The sequence below is a fragment of the Coffea eugenioides genome, chromosome 2 (genome assembly GCF_003713205.1).
Source record: "Coffea eugenioides isolate CCC68of chromosome 2, Ceug_1.0, whole genome shotgun sequence".
Classification (NCBI taxonomy): domain Eukaryota; kingdom Viridiplantae; phylum Streptophyta; class Magnoliopsida; order Gentianales; family Rubiaceae; genus Coffea; species Coffea eugenioides.
In genome coordinates this window covers 8,333,266-8,352,776 of record NC_040036.1, presented here as the reverse complement: position 1 = coordinate 8,352,776, position 19,511 = coordinate 8,333,266, and the positions used below count along the sequence as shown (strand labels likewise).

Below are 19,511 nucleotides of genomic sequence, written 5' to 3'. Positions count from 1 at the left end.
AAAGAAAATGCGAATGTCAATTATTACCGTCAGAATTTTAAAAAATCAGGAAGAAAAACCCATCTAAAAATTTCCGTTACTAGAAACTTACGGTTTTCAAGAAGGCAAGAATTATAAAAATGCAGAAAAAGAAAACAATTCAATCTCTACTCGTCTCAAACATTCTAACTTTATGCTCTGTGAATGCAACAAGAAGTAGAATACATTGAAGATTTAAAGAAACAAAAAATCACATTCTGCTCTCATTTTCTACTTACACTTCCAGTAAACAATATCTCAATGAAAATGACCGTTAAAGAGCCCAATTCTCGGGCTATACTAATAGAAAACTCCTAAAATGGAAAACCCAGAAAGGCCAGCACAGCAACACTTCAAATAATTTGCTTTTCTCCCAAAAAAGCATCAACAATCTTCTCAAGAGAATTCGGTTCAAAATTTTAAACTAAATATGAGTCCCACTCAGACTTCAATTGATTGCCAAAACCAATCGCATCCTCAAATGTCAAAAAGAAGAAAAATAATCAAGTAACCCAGATAATAAAGAACAAAACCCACCAAAAAGAACAGATGAACAACCAGAAAGTAACGAGTATTTATAGAAGGAAGCAAGAAAGAAAGAATTATTACTGAATCAAAGAGTTGACAGAGTAATGTGGCCGGCGAAACAGAATTAAAAGAAATTTCCACTTTTTTGGGCAGTAGAAATTTGGAGAAGTATTAGACGCAAAAGCTTTATTCCGTTGAGGGGCGGAGCAAAGCAACCCAAGGGAAATTCCGAAGCCGTTTTCCTGATTGGCGTTATGGTTGTCGCTCCAGCGGCTTGACGATAGTAGTACTGAGATTAAAGAATTTGGCCAAATGTGAAGGGTGTTTTGGACCAAAGAAAAAGTTTTAAAATTTCGATGCCGCGTTGTCGGGCGGAACAGGAGGAGTTGGAGGAGCGCTTTTATTTCCTTTTCATTTTCCATTTTATGTGGGGTAAGCCGTACAATAATAGTGCGGCACAGGATATTTTTTCAAAAAAAAAATACTAAAAAGAAAAGAGGGAAATTCTTTGCTGTGATAAAAAAGTTCTAAGTAATTCTGTACTCCCTAATAGATGTTTCAACGTTCGTGCAATAATTTTCAATGGTGAAATAGGAAATACAGAAATGTATTGGACAGTGAATTATATACTAAAATTTATTTCTTTGTATTATTAATACATTTTCTAATGATTTTTTTTAATCTCGCATACATCACATCAAAATATGTGCTACAGTATTCTTTTCAAAAAACTATCTCAAATAATCTACTATCCAAACCCACTTAGAAATTGTGGCAATAATTGAATTCAGTAAATCAAGTACTAATTGAAGATTTGGTGCCCCGTTTGGACAACCATTTTGCCGCTGGAAAATTGCGTCGCTTTCCATGATCACGTTTTACTATTATCTTTTTTCCTTACATACATTAAATCACTATAGTAATTTTTCTATAAAAAATTCAAGAACATGCAATCCAAACGGGGTTCCAAATACAGTGTGAAGAATACGACTTGTTTAAGTAAATCAAGTACTAATATGAACGTCTTATTTCAAAACCATCATCTTGGATCTTTCTTTTTTTTTTGGGAGAAATCTGATGTGACATTTAACAGTCAATATTTGTCATTGACATAACCTTGAGGGTATGAGATCAAAATGTCTAATAGTGGCTGCAAGCTTCTTCATGTCCAGCCAAGAAGAAAAATTCTGGTCAAATTTATAGAACTCTTCACTTTTCCCACGAGTTATTATTAGTATTATTTTTTTTGGCTGCTTTGTTGTTTTTGTTGGCTTTTGTTTGAGAGGAATGCTTTTTGGATGTTTGGTTTCATTTGCTGCTATTAATTCCTGGTAAATGCCCAAGTAATTTGCTAAAGCAGGCTTCTAAGATTTATCGTACAAATTCGTCCTTTCGAAGTTTCTTCCTTGCTTTCAGGATTTAGTGCCTTGAAATTTTTTGGGGTTTAGCCTGCAGTAGTGTAATACCTTCTGGACTTTTGTCCGAGCAAATATACCCTGACAATCTTTCCGTCAATTCTGACAACTCTGACAAAACTATGTCCAAAATACAAACAATTAAAAAAGGAAAAAAGATGCAAGCATGCTTCAAAATCTATTCCATAATAGGCTGGTGAGTAAATCTATTCCGATTGGGTTTCTTTTATAATTTTTTGCGTTGTATACGTGTAACTGTAAAATTTCTACTCTTTGTACTGATTCTCGCCTGCTACTTTCACAACCAAAAAAGGCCAAATCCACCCACCCTACACCTAAAAAAAATAAATCAATCTGAAAAAAAAAAAAGGGATTCTCTGGTGTCTTAGGATGCATCGTGGAGGGTTACTTAATTTGCAATTTTATGGTCATGAAAATGTAAGCATGTGAAGCTTGAAGGACTCTAGTATTCTCAACGCTTAAGATCAGTGTTGAAATTGAAAAGCAATTCTCAAAGCATTAGTGAAACCAGTTTTGGTATTGTCTCAAGAAAACAGTTTTGTATTCCAATTTAACACTTGAAAAAAAAGATGTTCCTGTTCGAGCATATATTTTCAGTAATTACTTTTTCATTTTCAACTAAAAAATTGGTTCAAAACAAACCCGACCCGGCCTTTATATGAAAAGTAAGCAGTCCTTCTGGATAATGTCATGCATGAAAAGACACTACATAGTAGTGTTCAATCTGTCCTTTTTTCTTTTTCGAAGGAAAGAAGTTTCATTTGCTTACTAGTGTATATGCGCTCTTGGACTGCCGCTCCCTCCCAAAGTGGGTTGCACTTTTTCTCCGGAGTTTCTTTTTAAGCAACAACTGTATGATTTTATAGATTAATCTTTCCTACATTATAATATATACACTGTCAGCATTAGATGAATAACAATCATATAAAATTTAAATTTGAAATTCAATTTTTGCATATGTGTCATGAATTCAACGGTAATAGTATATGCATTGTCAGTATATATATAAGATTTACTCTTTATTGTATACATAATTTGTTTTTGGGTTCTTTATTAATGGGTGCCTTTAGAGCACTTGGTAATACATTTAATATTTACTTAACATATCATATATATATATATATATATATATACACATACTAACAATTATTATTCTCTCTTGCATTTATATATTTTTCTTATTTAATCTTGTCTACTATTCCTTATATTTATTTACTTTTTTAATTAATCTTATATTTTAAAAAAATATATAACACATGAAATATATCATAACGAGTATCCGTTAGACAAACCGTTTGTCTTTTGGTGAGGGATGAAATTCATGATTTCGTTGGAGCCAGCTAGGATTATCGTGCTAATTTTTTTTTTTGTGTTTTGAAATTGTTGATTTAGAAGTATTAAACCAGAATTATCTTATTTTAATTTTAAAAGGAAAGGAATATTGACTGGAAAGAAAAAATTAAGAGAGGTTGTGTACCCTACTCGCTCAAGTAATGAATCTAAAAATTACAAAAAAAGGAAGGCTGGGAATGAAAGGAGCGTGTTTGTTGTGATAAAGGAGCTTTATCCTTGAGTTTAATTTATAAGTATCAGTGCCCCTGGATTCGACAAGTTTCTTTTCCTCCTCAAAAAGATTATCATGCATTCTGCCAAAAAGACATTCTATTAAAATTGTCTTTATATATATATGTATCTAATTGATTCCTAGTTTGCCTTTTGATAAAATGGAAACCGGAGTTCACTGTTAATGAATATGTAAAATTCACAAATAAACGTGTGTTCAACGACCAAGGGGTTGTAGTTATTGGGGAAGATTTGACGATATCAATATCTCACGCTTTTACTCTCAACAAGATGAACAAAAAATCATGTGGTATAAACGAGGCTTGGATATTTTTTTTTTTTTTTACTTGTTATTTTTTTAAACCAGTTGCAAGACCACTATACTGTATGAATAGAGCAACAAATCATGTACGTAGACTAAAACTCTGTTTGATGATCCAATTCAGCACTTTAGTTTAACATGTATATTTAGATATATTTGATAACAAAAAAAAAAGAACATCTGAATTAATTATAAATTTTTTTAGATAAAACTTGTTCAACGTATAAGCGATAAGCTATTTACTTATAATGTGATATACACTCAAATGTACCAGATTCAGAGCGAATTCAAATTTGAATTTTCAGAATTCAGTTTTACCAAACATCCTAAATTAATAACGATTCTACACGTTGCCCATGAAAATAAAAATTAAAAAATGAAGAACCTCACTAAATTTTTTTTTTTTTTTATGTCTGATTACCTTCTCAGCTCTTAGTTTGCCACATTAGTGCATGAAACTTTTCTCCATGAATATTTCCCAAGCCAAGCATCTGTTCCGGGAAGCATAAATCTATCTACGTTAATTAAATTCTAAGGAAAATAGTAACCCTTGATGTTGAACAAGCTAATTCCATGTACTTGTAGAATCATAATAAAGAATACATGGAAAATATTATTAAAACTTGACACCGTCTACTGACAAACAATCGTAAGCACCTCTGGTTGTTCGTCTTTATGTGGCATAATGATGCATGCATGCATTCACTCACTGGAATTGAATAATTCTGAGGACTCTTACTTTTCCATAATGAGGCTGAGACTCGAAGATACCTCTAATAATAATAATTGGTTATTTCTCGGCGTGAAACGTCTCTTCGTGCCACCGCCATCTTAATTGATGATTTATTTGGTGAAATTCTTCTGATCTCCAGCACGCCCAGCCCAGAGCCCACTCATGATCCATGATTGCACGGCTGCATCTGGTGTTGCAGGCCGCAACAATGAACCAGAACAAAAGGAATTTCGAGAAATACAGAACTGCTGTATTCTGATTTTCTTAAATTCACTTTTATTGAACGACAATAAATTCACTTGATTAAGCCATTTCAACTACCAATTTTAGAAAAATATAGGAATAATAATAATAATAATAACTTGTTACATGCAGTAGTCTAATATTTCACTATTTTCCTTTGCACAATGTATGTCTTGATAAACTTTTTTTTTTCAAGTTTAATATTATTGTTTCAAAACCACTGTGATTTTAAAATGGGATTGGCTAAGTGGGACCCAATGGCAACTTGTTAAGAGTATTTATTTTTTTTAATATAATTAATTTAAATAGTGTCTAAATAGAGGAGCATAGTAAATATTACTAATATGTACATTCACGTGAAAATTTAAGTGTAATATAGGTGTGCAACTACTAAAAATATCTTTATAGATTAAGTTCCATCGGTCAAGGCAATGGATGACTTTGAGATATATGCACATTGACATGAACTACTAGGTAGACAAAACTAATTGAAAAAAAAAGAATAGAAAAGATCAATAGAAATCAAGGTTAAAAGGGATAAATGAATAGGAAGAAAAAAAAATGTTTGTTTAAACATATCCACATAGGTTTAAGGTGACCATGATTAAATTAGTGAGAAGTATGTGTATATTAAAAGTAAGGATTAATTTTTCTTATACTGACAATGTATACAATGTTAACGTTGAATGAATGACAAATATGTAAAATTTGAATTTAAAATTTAACTTTTGCACATATGTTATGAATCCAACGGTGACAATGTATATTATCAATATATATAAAATTTACTCTAAAAATAATGAGAGTGCATTTTTTTAAAAAACAAAAAGATGAAGTCATTGATGACTTTTAAAAGTTTTGCTCTAGTTATGAGTGTGTTACCGTATGCGGTGTAGAAGATGAGATTACAGATTTTTTTAACAACAAACTCATGACTGATGCTTTCTATATATATATACTAGGTTTGGCTTCCCACGCAAGGCGTGGGAGCTTTAGACCTGTTCGTAAGTTTCTCCGCCATGCAAAAGTAGTATATATTAGACTCATGCATATGTTGTAGGCTTAGAGGTCCAGTAGGCTTTAAGTTTTATTTTTTAATTTGATTTAAGATTAATGTAGAGCTATTCAGACGTGTTCAAGCTTTGAATATTGGTTATACAAAATAAATAGCAGCACAGAGGTTCAGTGAAAAGCTGGGTTGTAAATTCAGAGGATATGGAGCTCAAATTGTCACGAGTAATTATGCACGGGTGAGTAAAGGGTAAAAGTGGAACAAAACGTGTACGGCAGAACTGATGCAAAACTGATAGAGTGCACTCCTTGTTATAAAAGTTTAATAATAATGTCTATGGTGCTATAAAAAAAAGTCAATAATTGACGGCTTACTGTACGTTTGTTTGGTGCTAGCCTACTACACTCGACGAGCTCAAATTCTGTTTTCTCAATCTTCACTGCAATGGTAGGTCAACCCACGTCCGTCCGCCGCTTCCTCATCATAAATTAACAAGAATAATATACTCCACTCTCTCTCTCTCTCTTCAAAATCCCCAATTTTTGCATTTAGGGTTTCACAAATCGTCATCTTTGTAATCAGCGACCTACATAATCAAGCATTGCGAAGAGCTTAATTGCAGTTGTAAGGAGAATTACGAAGCGGGATTTGCGATGCCGCGAAGATGAGAGGAGGGGAGATTGCATTTCATTGATGATTTGCCAGAGGAAGACCATGATGATGAGGATTACGGCGGTGGCAGTGGAAAGAGGAATGCAAAGAAGAGGTCGGGGTCTCATTTTTTTGAACTTGAAGCTGAAGTTGATAGTGAGGAAGAAGAAGATGGTCAGAATCTCATTCAGTTTATTTTGTGTGAATTGTTACTAATATTTGAAATTTACTTAATTATACGTATCATTCACCATCATTAACTGTCGGAATTTACAGTTAGTGTTTTGCGGAATATTTGTGTGGAAAACTGGTGATATTTGGTGGAAACTTTGGATAAATTTTTAAGCTTTAGGATTTTTTTCAGGAATAACAATATGTTGCATAGTTTGATAGGAGAACAGTGTGCATGAGTTTTATATGGGTTGATGATGTTGATTGTCCATCGAAAATTTTATTTTTTTCCCTTTGGGTCTATACTTTTTTCTTGAAATTGATGTCATATAAAATTGTTCGATGGTTTTTGAGCATCTTCCGCTATGGATTGAAATGGGGCAGAAAAATTTTGGTGGTTTTTTGTGGATCTGCAGCTATGGATGAAATGTTACATGTAATTAATTGAGATTAGGCTGGTTAGTGGACTGGTAAAATGTTTATAGTTAAACGCTTTGTTGTTAGTAAGTTGAAATAAGGTCTGAACATTTGTCCTGTGAATCTGAAATACAATCAGAGTGAAAGGAATATTAGCAGCTTAGGATTTCGGTTTAGAAATTTAAAATTTGTTTTCTAGTACACTGGAAAGCCAATGTAATGTCTTGTATTGTTGTTTTCCAGCTTATCATTCTATTGTTGGCTTTTCTGAGAAAGCACTTTACAACATTTTGAAACTTGATGTATGAAACTCAATGAGTGGATGTGGGTAAGAAATTTGTCAATTGAATAAAGATGGAGAAAGGAATATGTGAGCTTTCTCTGACTCTGCTGTCCATGAATTGGCTTTCCTCCATAACGTACAGTGATTGCAATGTGAGTTTAAGTTGGATAGATTCTGTTTCTTCACCTCATTAGAGTTTCAAACCAATTTGGGTTGTGTTCTAGTATTGAACTTTACAGAATAATCTCGGCACATTGAAATTTAAGTGTAAAGCATGTCCGCTAACAATATTTGAGAACTGAATTTGTAGTTAGATCTATCTTAGTATGTAGCTGATGCGTGCATTTGGTGTTGACTCATTGCAAATTGTCAATCTTCTAGGGTGATACACAATGGTTATTCATTGCAAATTGACTCATATGTCTTTTTGCTACTTGCGTTAGGTGGTGTTCATAAAAACGGCTGTAGGAAGCATGACAGTTGAAGTGCCAGAGGACAAGCTAAGGAAGTATATGAGTTGATTCGAGTACCAAGATTGGTTAAAAAGAGTAAGAGCAACAACTGCAGTTACTTTGTTATGTTTTTTGTTTGAAATCAGCTTTATTGTCACATTCCTTTCACCAGTGATGCTAAAACTGCATGTATGTTGTTAACTGTTCTGATTGTTATCGAGAATAATTTTTTTCAATTGCTATCTGTTAAATGAGGCAAGAAATTGGCTTACTTGAAATGAATTAGATAGCCAAGTAGGTACACACACAGTTAACAGGAATAAACTACCTCAATGCAGTGACAGTGGAATTATTGGTTTCAGTCATCTGATGTCAACTATATCTGATGTGAAAAGCTTCACCAATGATATGGTTTCGCTGACATTAGTAGCAGTACATGATATGGCAATCGCAAGAGCTGGACTATAATGAACATGTGAATTATATGATTTAGAGAGCAAGGAGGTGATTTGAGCAGTCCGCATTTTAAGGTTAGCTACTCAATCAGATGGATTGATCAATATCTGTATTTTTATCAATTGTCGTACAAGAGTTTAAAAAAATTTAGAGCAAACGCACCATATGAAAAGTTGTTTGGAGAAGCAAAGTCTTGATGTCAAATTTTTATAGCTCAGAACATAAACCATAAGCAAGTGGCAAAACTGAATGTAAGAGCAACTAAGCAACTGAATTTTGATTTCTCCTTCTCACAAATAAGGAAGTATTCATTAAATTTTTAATTCAAGAATATCATCAAGAATATCTTGATTAGAAGTTTCTAATGCTGCCAAAGTGAGACTAAGGTAGCTACTAAGCTGAATAACCTGTGGGAGACAATTTTTTAAAAAGGTGGAAAAGCTAAAAGCTAAAAGTCTGTACATACCAATGTGAGACAGAGAGAATAAAAGCAAAACTCTCAAGAGTCTAATCAGTGGATGATTGATTGATTCAACATCATTTTTACACAGTTGGCATATGTCAGCATTAAGAAGGTGCCCCTTGACTCTGTATTTCAACAAGTTATTGTTAAGTGATTGTTGGGCTATGTCTTCATAAGTTTCAATTGCCTTTGGATATCTGCAGGGCATTATGAGTATCAGTTTTAAAGACACACACACACTAAATCTTGTGTATAGGATAAAAACAAAAAGTCTTATGAAGTAATCTTAGTTTAGCTGGCACTCAGTCTTCCTAACCTTAAAACTTTAGTACCATCTTTTCATTTCTGCATTTACTTTTTAGTTTTCTTGACATAAGCAAATTGGGCAATTTTCTGTTCCCACTGATTTGCAGTGGTGTTGATACCTTCACTTTGGAAAAGATCAGCTGCTCTCTCATAGTAGACAATAGTCTGCTCCAAATTCTCTTCTTACTCATATAGTTCAGCAATTTCTTAGATTCAAATAAAGGAATCAATAGCTAACACTCAAAAGGAAACATAGATTAAGAGATAAAAGCAGATATCACAGCCATCATGGCATGATAGACAGTAAATATATAGCATCGTAGGTTATGAATTCTGATAAGTTGACCAATAGTCTGTACGTATTGATGTTACAATATGTCGAAAAACTTTACATGAGACATGAAAACTTTACATATGAATCACAAAAGTATCAAATCTATCTAAAAGACATTCTGTTCTTTCAGAAAAGAGAAATGAGCTTCAAGAATAAGATGGACGATGACTACAGAGGCAAAAGATATTTTATTTAGGTGAAGTGACATAGATTGCACCTTGTAGTATCTTGTGGACATATTGAGCCTTGCAATTTCCAAGAACAAATTCACGGACTGCTCCAAGGAAGATATAGACTGTGTGAAGAATAAAATTATTAGCCATCAACAGTTCGTAAAATAAAAGCTCTATAATCTAAGTGAAAAGATGATGGCTTAAATCCCAAAATGGGATTGGATGAAAATCAGAGGAAGAAAGGAACAAGAATATCAAAACAGATAAAAGCTAGGCTGGAAATTAGGATTAAAAATAAATTTCATTGCATTTCTTAAGTGCGGTTGAATTTGCAAAGATGGGATTTCTTTAGTGCGGTTGCATTTCTTTAGTAGCGCTTATTAGCAAAAAAAGATGGGATAAAATTGGCTGATGAAGAAACCAACTGATAATATGAGAAAGAAAGCAGGCATAGGAAATAAAGTTTAAGACAATATTTAATCTACTTTTTTGGTGTTGAAGTATGGACAAGTTCCTAAAAACATCATGTAATCAATAACTAAAAACTAAGACTGATCTTCAATTTAAGCTGAAACAATCAGCCACCAGATGAATGATTGTATTGAGTGATAACTGACAGCTGTAGTCTGAGCTCAAACAATGTGTCAAAACTGGTAAGAGACCAAACCTTTAATGTTTGTCTTCTTATAGCAATGAGTGGCATCAGCATAAGCATTTGCAGCTTCATGTTTGCTATCCAACTGTGATATCAAAATTACGAAATTTGGTACAGCAAACGAGAACAGCTACAGAATTGATACACAAAAATAGGAGGTAGATAAATCCAAGCAATCAACAACTTTCGAATACTTACCTTCAGATGACAACTTGCCAACTTGACATACATAGCTCAAGCTTGATCCCCTGAAAGACCCCAAAAGTCAAAACTAATGAGAAACAGCAGCAGAATTCAGCTTAATAAATTTACATACTCTGAGTCAATAAATGTTAGTCAGGAATTACAAATCACAATTATCAGCCACTTCAAGAATTTGAAAGGCTTGATTTCCATTTACGAAATATGAAAACAAAGAGAAGGAGTGGCAAGTAATGTTAACATACATCAAGGGTAGGGAATATACCCTTTTACAAGTTTGGGGAAGCAAAAGTATACACTTAATAGTTAGAGAGTTAAAAGTTGACCAACTTAATAATTAGAGAGCCATCCAAAATTTTTACCCTCTGCTTTTTTATACATTGGAAATTAGAGAATGAATAAATGAGAATTGAATTTGTCACATACTTGCTAAGGAGAGTTTGAATGTCTTTTATTTAAAGTGGCACATAGAGAAGAAATAAAGGAGAACTGAGTATGCCATATACTAAGAAAAGTCAAATGCATTTAAGCTAAAGTGGCAATTGAACAAAGGTTAGTCTATAGTGATAAAATCAAAAGTTGAGATTTGGGGTTAAGGCTAACAAAGATGAACATTTGTGGTTGTTGAGGAAGTCTCCTTAAAGTTACGGTTGATACTCTGGAATCACGCATTTTAGGTTTGACAGTAGTTTTATTTTTGATAATCAATCAGCATAAATAGTTTCCTTTGGATCTGTGTGGGAGACATTTCTTTCAGAATTTTGATTACATTTCTTTCAGCATAAATAGCTTGGTGTTTATTGTTTACAAGGTCAAATGCTATTTGAAGTTGCCAATAAAGCATTAATTTTGTCTTCTGTTCTTAATAGTTTGTCAAATACAGTAGCAGTGTCTTTTGGTGTATCCAAAAGCATGAGAAGCTGACATCTGCTTAAACAATCAGGCAATGGCAGTTTTTGCATCTACATTCTTTAGAATTTGGAATAAGGTTAACAAGAATGAATTACATTGATATAATTACCTGATGCTGATATTTTCTAGAGGTGATAAAATTGCGAGAGACATCACTACAATTGTGTTGGTTATATACCTACAGGGAAACTGAAAAATGAGATAATGAGAAAAAGTTGAAAACTGTAGTGTAATCTAGCGTTTCAGAAGTTTATATACATTCATGTACAGCTTTAGTTAAGACACAAAATGATATAGTAGGAAAAAATAAGTAATAAGTTGATGTGATGGTTAAAAAGAAATGCATACTTAAGTTATATAAGGTCAATGGCACTTTACACTCCAAGATTAGAAGTTATTCAACCATGATTTATTTTGTTATAAGTACAATACATAATGATATCGAACAAATTTAGAAGGCAGAACTGAACAATAATATAGCACCTAGAATAGTTCAGAGATAATCTAAATCTGCTGATATATTGAATAGAAGATCAAGTCCAAAGGTAGAGAACAATGAGTGATTTAGTTCATCTAAATAACAAAAGATCTGACAGGGGAAACAGAGATTTGTTATAAATAATGAATGAATATGAGAGCAAAAGAACTTAGGCTTCCTCTTCTTGAAATGCATTATACATAAGCTGGTAAAATGACTAATATATTAATGAAGCAGATGAGTACTCTGTAGAAGTGACGTTTAAAAGAAAAGTTTATAAGGATTTGGAGTTTTAGATCTCAACCTGGGATCATAGTTATTGCTTTTAGAGAATTAGAGATACAGGAAAAGCATCTTTGAATCTTTGAGGCTAGTATTGCAGCTAGTTGTCTCTGAGCCTCATCAAACTCTTCATCTTTATATACAGTCTCACTGCAAAATGATAAATACTGAGCAATGAATTTTTTGAATATAGAATTACGAGAATGAGTAATATTAATTCATAATCAGTGTTCTGTACGTACAACTACAAGAACCAGTAATGTTAATACGTAATGAATTTTCTGAATATATAACTATAAGAATGAGTAGTAAGAGCAGTATCATGAGAGTTTAGCAATAACTAATATTGGGGTATAAAAAAGATACTCTGTGAACAAAAGCAGTAATTACTTGTATGAGTTGTAAGAAAAAGGTCAACTAAGACATTGCAACAACAAAAATGGCCCTGATGAGAGGAGATCAAATGTAATGAACACTAACCTTTGTTTTTTGAATATCTCTTAAGGACATTTGTCATTATTTGCATTAGCAATGAAGCATAAGCTTTACTTAATGCTATATCTTAATACAAGAATTTTCTTATTACATATACTGAGACATCAGTTGGCTGAAAAATTGAAGCAGTATTGAAAAATAAGTATTTTTTTACAAAAAAGTTAAGCATGAGTTGCCAGTGAAATCTGGTAAGTATAAAAGCAAGTGAAATCTGCAGCAGTGCACAACAAATAATTGGGTGTTAAGCTTTGATTAGTGCAGATATATAGCTGTGTAGAAAAGGTAGGGGCAATAAATGTAATGAATATGAATCTCACACTCTTATAATCAACAATTATGAAAGGTGATGATTTGCAAGCTGTAAAATATCTTTGTATACTATGTTATTGGTAGCATAGTCAACTGTTGGATCAAAGGGAGAAGGCTGTATAAGAATCTTTACACAATTGCTGCTTTTTGCTCTTGATAAAGCAACATATAGTTGGCCATGTGAAAAAACTGGTTCACGTAAGTATATACCAACAAAATCTAAAGTTTGACCTTGAGCTTTATTGATTGTCATTGCAAAGCATAGACGCACTGGAAATTGAATTCTTTCAAATGACATCGGGCAATCAGGATTATTTTCTATTCGGAAACATATTCTATGCAAAAAGACTTGTTTGCCTTTGAATTCTCCAGCACTTATAACTGCATCAATAATATTGTTAGTCAAAGATTTACATATTAGCCTTGTTCCATTGCATAAACCTTCTGGGGGATCAATGTTTCTGAGAAGAATTATTGGGCAATTTGGTTTTAGGATAAGGTTGTGGGGGGGAAACCATTGGGTGTTAAGCTGTTGAGAAAATCTTCAAATAGGCCTTGTTCTGAAATGTCAAGTGTTTTATCACGACTAATATATTCTTGAGCCTCACCTGGAAAAATGTTAATTAACAAGTTGTTTAACACATCAACAAATTCATTTTTTGTAGTAAGGATTGCTCGATTTACCAATGAAAAATCATCCTTGGAAAAAGCACTTAAATCTGGGTAAACTGTTTTGATAAGTTCAAAAATTGATTCTGTTTCACTTTTGTATGGTATTAGCAGTGGGAGAGGAATTTTTACTTTTAACCCTTGTATTGCTGGTTCTAGTCCATTTCCTATTCGGAGAAGGTAATCTGTAAATTCTGGGTCTGATATTGCTCTCATATTATCTGTGAGGTATAGTTTATGAAGCTGTGGCCAAATGTATGAAGTTACTAAGCTAGCTTGTACAAAATCTTCCTTTGAACCTTTAGTGACAACAGGGAGAACTTGTCTAAAGTCACCACCAAAAATCATAACTTTTGAGCCAAATAACTCAGGAGAACCCATTAAATCTTTTAGTAGTGCATCCACACCTTCTATACCAGTTTTGTGTGCCATTGGAGCTTCATCCCAAATGATAAGTTTAGCCGCTTGAATTAGTTTAGCAAGTGCACTTTGTTTACTAATTTTACACATATTGACTGAATTCATATCAATTGGAATCTTGAATCGAGAGTGCGCTGTTCTACCTCCCGGTAATATTGATGCTGCAACTCCACAAGAAGCAGTAGCTAATGCTATAAAGCCTTTTGATTGTACTTCAGCTAATAACGCTCGATAAAGAAATGTTTTTCCTGTGCCACCTGGTCCATCTATAAAGAAACATCCTTTTTCTTTAATGTATAATGCCTGCATTATAGTATCAAAAGCTGCTTTTTGACCAGGATTGAGTTTAGTAATTGATATCAAGTCATCCTCTGAAACTTTAATCTCTGTTTCACTAATTGTATCTCTTGCATCTGTATTTGAGTCATGGAATTTTAGTACTCTTGGCACCAGTCCATAGCTGTTTATGTTACGACCCATAGACTCTAAAAAATTGCTTATTTGATGCAGAACTTTAAATTGAATATCATTTTTGGTTAAATTTGGGACTCTATTGTAATCTTCAGACAATGATTCTTCAAATTTCAGCCATAGGGTTCTTGGATTTGAGGGGGTAAAATATACCAACAATGTTGCAAACAACCTTCTTAGGCTATATGGCATATGATAAAGGGCAGCTTCTTCTAGACATTGTTCTTGTGAGTTATTTGATTCTAAATATCCTCTAAGTGCAGCTGCTTCGCGAAATGTAGTAACATGTACTCCATTTACAGTTTTTAAATCATCATAAGAAGTTGGACTTTTAACATGCAGTAAAAGGAGTCTTAGGAAGTACCGTTCACCTTCTAGGGGATTTGCTGCAACAACTCTGCCGATAGAATCTTTTTGTTTTCTAGGTTGCCAAGATTTGGAACTTGGATACCACACAAAATGCTCAGGAAACTCTTTGTAGGTACATTTGAGACTTTTTGCAAAATCATCTGTAGCATTCATTCGAAAAAATTCGGTGAGCATAGTTCTTTTTGCAAAATTGTTACTTAATATATTGTCAAGATTATCATTTGGTCGAAACAGCATAGATTGAAAGTTTTCTAGGTGAAGCTGAAGTTGTATTACAGCAGGCTGCATTTCATAAAGATGAAATCTGTATATTCTCCACATTGCTTCAGGTGCACATACCCACCGTGCTGACTGATATTCTTTGATTTCATCAATAGGATTTGCTCCATCATCTGAATTCACTTGAAAATGTATCCTTGCATGGCCTTTGTATATATACTTATACACATACTTGACAGCTTTAATTGTGGAGCAAATTTCTACATTTATATGGCAATTGAATTTAGCCAACAGATAAGCATTGTATGGCACTACCCATCTGTTGTCTAAGTAGTGTCCCCGAACCAATATTTTTTTCCCATCATTTCTTCTTCTGTATGTTGGATACGAATTCTGAGAATGTGTAGTTTTTTCTGCCCATGCTTTTGGGTAATTGTTCTTGCAAGACTTCTTTGATGCACCCTGCATACATACATTATCAGGTTTTTTCTCGCCACATGGTCCATGCATCATATGTTTCTTGACCATTCTAAACAGATGCTCATTTTGTGCTTCGTCGGGTATTTCTGCAGAAACTATACGATCATAATCTTCTGTTGTATATAATTTGAAAGCAGGCTTCAGGATAATCAAAAAGTGCGCATGAGGCAAACCGCGTTTTTGAAATTCTATAACATAAGTATATGCTGCTGCTTCTCCAAATATTTGCTTCTTGAACAGCTCTTCTTTCATAATTTCTAACTTTGCATGAAACACACGAGCAATAAGATCAGGCCTATTTTGTGCTTCATCTGATTGTAACAGATTTTCTTTAATCTCTGGCCATGATTGATTGCAAGTCATGGTTATAAAAAGATCTGGCTTCCCAAATTTCTGAACTAAAGCCATAGCATCAAGATACCTTTTTTTCATATCTCTAGGACCTCCAATGAATGATGTAGGCAATATTACTCGCTGTCCGATTTGAAATCCATTTTGTTGCCCCTGTATTACGCTGTCCATAATTCCTTGTAGCTGCTCTCGACGTATTTGCTGTTGTCGACTTCGATAAAAATCTAGTCTTTGTGTCTCTATTTTAACATACATGTCAACTGAATATTGTTGCAAAGCTCTTCCAGCATTCAAAATATTTGGCCCAATTTTTTTCCTCATCTGAAATTTATATGCATAATACTCTCTCATGGATACATATTCCTTGGAGTTTTCATATGCCTTGTAAGCTGTAAAATTTAGAATATTTGTCAAAGAAGAGATGACTGCAATTGAATACAACTATACATAATGAATGGTATAAATGTGTTACCTTCTTCTTCAAGATCAATCATTTCTTCTGGTGACTTAAAGCTAGACAATGTAGCTGTACATGACTGTTTCGTAGTCTTTCTTTTGCGCTTTTTTGGATTGCCTCTTCCTGATCTTTGTATACCTGGATGCCATCCAGTTTCTCCAAATGGAAAAAGTAGTGGATACTGAAGAGGGTCATAACAGCCGTAGTAGTATTGAATGCGGTGACTGTGTCCTTCTTTTGTATATATCTGTATGTGTCTAGAATAACCTTGATTAGCATTGTCTCCTTCAACCCATAAAGCTGCAACTTGAGATACAGTGGATTTATTAAACACTCGCTGGTCGTTGTCGGAGTGAGATTTTAATACTATTTGATATGAGTCCAGGTTTGGAACATTTCTCAAACTCCTGAAGAAGCAAGCATATGGATTGTCTTTCATTACTTCCATTAGCTTCACTACAATTCTTTCGGTCAGCCTTTCTGATATTGCTAATCGATTCTGAATTTCATGTTCTGTGTCATGGAAATAAAGCTGAAGATACATCCCTGATCCTCCATGCGGTATTAGTTCATTGATGAAATGGTGTGTTTGACCTTGTATCTTGAATGTATAGATTCCGTTAGTTCTCTTGCAAAGGGATTTGTCATAGTGAACACCAAAGGAAGTAAATGCAAACATGCTATTATAGGTCCTGACATAGGTTCGGAAATGTATAGCTTCTTCACTCTGTCCAGTAAAAAGTTCAATTAATATATCAGGTAACTTATTTTCATGGAGTAGAACTTCGCCATCAGAACAGCAAAAGTTTGCTGTCTCTGAGTAGAATTTTTTGGCTCCACAATATTTACAATCTGATGCATCAGGGAGATGGTCTGCATTATGGCTAATGAAATTCAGAGCCTCTACACCAGCTGCATTTTTAGATACTGTAGAATAATAGGAATACAAAGCATTTTTATCACTATGTTATGTGCATATGAAAGAACTATAAATAAATATATAGGAATGACACCTTTGTTTTGCACTCATACCTGATCTCCTTTGGCTTGAGCTTTTGCCTACAGAACAATAATGTGGCTAGTCAGGAGGTAAAAATGATTATGCTCCTGATCAGAGTATATAACTTCTGCAACATTTTCAGATACATTTTAGTTATACATACCTTTTGGATGATTTTTTATGGCATTAGAAACATTGGTTTCCACTGACTGACTGCCAACTGTCATTGATATACCTGATTAAGCAAATAAGAATGTGTGAGAACGTAAATCAAATTCAGTGACCAAACAACACTGGACAAATATTTGTAAAATTAGGATCAAGGAGTTCAACCTGCAAGATCATCAACTGTTTCATGCAAGAAATTAGAGCAGCTATCACATATAGGAGGATCATCTAGCAGATAAAAGCATAGAAATTGTTATATGAAACATAGACTGATAACTATGATTATAACAAAATATACCTGACACATTTAGTTTATTGATTCTTCTGCATTTATAGATGGGCAACTTTTTTGATGAAGAACCTATATGAACAAAACATACCTGACACATTTAGTTTATTGATTCTTCTGCATTTATAAATGGGCGAACCTATATGAACATAAGATAAAATAATACATTATAAACATAGAAGAACAAAAAATATCTATGTTTAAATGTCAAAAATTGCTTGTATAAACATAGAATACAGAAACAATTTGTGTAGATTGCATTGGTTTTATACAGAGAATTACTTTTGACAGCTATAGATTGCTGCAGATTAGATTAGGTGTTCTTTCACATCCTTTAGATCCTTTAGCTTATCAGTTGGTTCTCGTTTAGATCCTTCAAACTTTCAATTTTTTACCAGTCTGCCATACTCCATCTATGTGTTTCTCATAAGCAAGTTTAATATCCGTTGGTAATTAGGTAAAAAAAATTTTTTTTTTGGGGAATTCTTGAATAGTGGATGCATGAGAAGTAGCTAAAAACTGCTTATCCACTATGTTATTGTTCTTTTATTGTTGTTTTCAGCTTGCCTCTTGATTTAGCATCGGTTACAGCTACGGATTGCTGCAGAAACGTTGCTGCAGATTAGTTTCTTTGTCTCCACCCTGTTGTAGAAGCTGTTTAATAGCAATACTCTGTTGGTTATTGTGCTCATTATTTTGCTGTAAGTTGCACCCAACTGGAAGTTCTTTTTCCTAGAAGTATTTTTTTTTAAATTTAGTATTAAGGCAACAAAACAGAACACTCAAAAACTTCAGAAGTAACTTTTTCTTGAGTGAGTGATTGTAGCTTGTTTTTCTGATCGTTAGTTGTTTTCCTTTGCATCCTTTAGATCCTATAGATCCTTTAGCTTATCAATTGATTTTTGTTTAGATTCTTCAAACTTGTCCTTTTTTTCCAGTCTGCCATAACTCAAAAAAAATTGTTTTTGGGAAATTCTTGAATAGTGCATGCATGAGAAGTAGCTAAAAACTGAATCAGTTACCATTAGTAGCTTTCCTTGCTTTCCTCTTTTGATAAGCTTCTCTCTGTTTAGCTTGACAAGCTTCTTTTTCTTCCACTGATAAGGAAGCATATTTTTCTCTTGATCTTCGGTTGCGAATAATGTTCTTATTCGTTGAATGTGCAAGTGGATCGGTTGAAGCCATGGTTTACAGTTTATAGCATGAATAAAGGAAGCAAAAGCTAGCGGATGAGTTGAAAATACATGCAGTTGTAGATATACAAGCATCACCGATAGAACAGGGAGAAGAGATGGCTCAATTTTCTAGTCTACAACAGCAAAAGTAAAAAGCTACTGTAAAATGACTATGTTAGACATCAGCTGAAAATATATAATAGTCTATTCAATGACTATTTTGAGGGAGGAAAATGTAATTAAACAAGACAATGAGCTGGCTGATAGAAATAAACATCATATCTCATTAATGCTGCACAACAATCAATGTTTCACTAACATTCGGCTGAGGCTTACAATAAGCAACAATCAGTTCTAATAGCTCCAAGAAAAAACACAAGCAAAAGATTAGAAGGACAAAAATGCGGCTGTAGAGAGCAGATGAAAAAAATGAACAGTGCCCAAAAACGTCTTCTTATATATTATTATTCTTATATATATATATAAGGATATATACATATACATCGAGATTTAAGGAGTTTCAAGCTTTGGGCACGTTTTGGAGCTGAAG

General features: G+C 33.5%; 1 long non-coding RNA gene across 3 annotated transcripts; it reads left to right on the top strand.

The window, feature by feature from the left end:
- Nucleotides 1-5,852: 5,852 nt before the first annotated feature.
- On the top strand, nt 5,853-19,251 carry LOC113763109. 3 transcript variants are annotated; one of them, XR_003467305.1, is made up of 4 exons: nt 5,853-6,680; nt 7,821-7,925; nt 8,192-8,359; nt 18,349-19,251. It is a non-coding gene; the product is annotated as an uncharacterized LOC113763109 (long non-coding RNA). The 3 variants fall into 3 exon arrangements; XR_003467303.1 differs by having other exon boundaries at nt 8,168-8,359; XR_003467304.1 differs by lacking the exon at nt 8,192-8,359.
- Nucleotides 19,252-19,511: the final 260 nt, after the last annotated feature.